Source organism: Caretta caretta, chromosome 1 (assembly GCF_965140235.1).
Source record: "Caretta caretta isolate rCarCar2 chromosome 1, rCarCar1.hap1, whole genome shotgun sequence".
Taxonomy (NCBI): Eukaryota; Metazoa; Chordata; order Testudines; family Cheloniidae; genus Caretta; species Caretta caretta.
The window spans coordinates 1,118,121-1,120,504 of record NC_134206.1 but is presented as its reverse complement, the minus strand read 5'-3'; the positions used below and the strand labels follow the sequence as shown (position 1 = coordinate 1,120,504).

The following is a 2,384-nucleotide window of genomic DNA, read 5'->3' as shown; positions in this document are numbered from 1 at the left end:
ATCAATGTTCATAACTTCCGATTGATATTGATTGCTATCTGTTTTTTCCTTTTTCCCATTTGTTATATATTGCTTCCCCCACCCCACACCCAACCAATTGCCGACTTGATTTTGTCACTGAACTGGGTTTTTAACCAAAGCTGTTCACTTTCTTGACTGTAGAAAGGTGTCTTTTTAGCTATTTAATAAACTCTTCTTAACAGATTCCCGGTTTTCACTGCCATTTTTCTGTCTAAAGTTTTGCTCCCAATCAGTTTTTTCTCATAATTTCCATCAGCTCTGGGGAATTAGCTCCTCTGCAGCACTAAGTATCTTGAGAGATTACTGTGTGGGAACTGTTCTCTGTTTCTCCATTGGAATGTAATTAGCTGCAATCTTTAATCTTGTTCTCCTCTATCATCTGACCCCTTCTTAGTCTCTCTTCTAAACTAAAGAGTTCCAGACTTTTCAGTCTGTCCACCTCTGGCAGCCTCCCCCATTCTCAGCCTGTCTGGGAAACCTCCTTTCTAACTGCTATGTACTTATAGAGACTGGGTGACCAAACTGAGCACATGTGCAGAGCAGGTTATTCTCTATGCCATTCCTTAGGCATCTGAACATTGTCTTTGTTTGGGCCACTTCTGCGACTGAGCAGGTGTTTGTCAATGACACCGAGGGATTTTCCCTGTGGTGTGTTCTAATTGGGATGTTTTCCCTGGTCTACATTTTGGGAAAGGTTTGGTGGTTTTTGCACTTTCATGTTTTGAGTAACCGGGTATATGGGTAACGACCCACTAGAATGGCTATCTAGCCTGGCTCGTGTTTCCTGCTGGTGCCTATGAAGGTTTCCCACACCATGATGTGAAGGAAATATTGACACATGGAGCACCATGAAATATGGAATGGGCAGTATCTGGGTCAGTTCTTCAAAATTCATTTCTCTGAATAATGAAAATAATATTTTTCAGTGTGTGAAGAAGAGCACCCAATCTGCTTCACGCACGAAAACAGCCCCCAGTAGTGCATGTAGTGTCTCATATTCACATTGTCTCTTCATCCAGGAATTACCCTAGTGCCTGGGCACATACAGGAAGTCAGGGGAACGTACGGTACAAGCAGGAGACACCGTTCTGCCTCAGAGTTGGACACCTTCTCCCCTACTCCATGTCAGATTCCAACACAACCGACTTCACCAACCCCTCCACCTTCATCCTGCTGGGTATTCCTGGCCTGGAGGCAGGTCATGTCTCGATCTCCATCCCCTTCTGCACCATTTATGCCATAGCCATCTTGGGGAACTTGACTATACTGTTCATTGTGATGATGGAGCCGAGCCTCCATGAGCCCATGTACTATTTCCTCTGCATGCTGGCCATCACTGACCTATTACTGTCTACGTCCACCATGCCCAAAACACTGAGCATCTTTTGGTTCAATTCCAGGGAGATCGATTTCAGTGCCTGCCTCACCCAGATGTACTTCACTCACAGCTTCTCAGCAATGGCATCTGGGATCCTGTGGCCTTGGCTTTTGATCGCTACGTGGCCATCTGTGATCCCCTGAGACATTCCACCATCCTGACAAACGCTGTGGTGGCCAAGATCGGCCTGGCCATGGTGCTGCGCAGCAGCATGCTCCTAATGCCCAATCCCATCCTGGAGAGTTGGTGGCCATATTGCAGAACCAACATCATCCCGCAGACATACTGTGAAGGCATAGCTGTGGTGAAGCTGGCCTGAGCTGACATCCGCGTCAGTAGTTACTACGGCCTCTTTTTGGCATTCTTGATAAGTGGTGTGGATGTGTTTTTTATGGCCGTGTCCTATATCCAGATCCTCAGGGCCATCTTCAGTCTCCTAACAAAGGATGCCCGGCTCAAGGCTTTTAGGACCTGTGGCTCCCACCTCTTTGTCTTCTTAGTCTTTTTCATCCCATCTTTCTTCTCTGTCCTCACGCACCGGTTTGGCCAGATTGTCCCCCTGCACTTCCACATTCTCATTGCTAACATGTACCTCCTGGTGCCCCCGATGCTGAACCCCACCATCTACAGGGTGAGCATCAAACAGATCCGGGATAGGCTGTTCCTGCCTTTCATTCGTAAAGGGACCTAAAGTTCTCTCTGGTGTTCTGACTCTCAGACCGAGCTGCGTGCAGAGGTGGCTGGTGCATAGTGCTGCACCCTCTTCCCTGAATCACTGACTGGACAGTCAAAGAGACCTAAACCTTTTCCTGACCTTAGTGTGCAGTGTCAGCATGAGAACGTGGGGAATTGGTCTATGTAGAACTCATTAGGTTTCCACCTTCCTAATTAGTGGTAATGGACCCCAAAACCCCACGCTGTAGCCCCACCTCTTCTGGCAAGGCTCTGTCCCTGCTCCTCCTCTTTCCATCATATCTTGCTCCTC

General features: G+C 47.6%; 1 pseudogene; it reads left to right on the top strand.

Moving 5' to 3' along the window:
* Positions 1-1,143: 1,143 nt before the first annotated feature.
* On the top strand, positions 1,144-2,090 carry LOC125631057 (olfactory receptor 52B2-like; annotated as a pseudogene).
* The last annotated feature ends 294 nt before the right edge of the window (positions 2,091-2,384 follow it).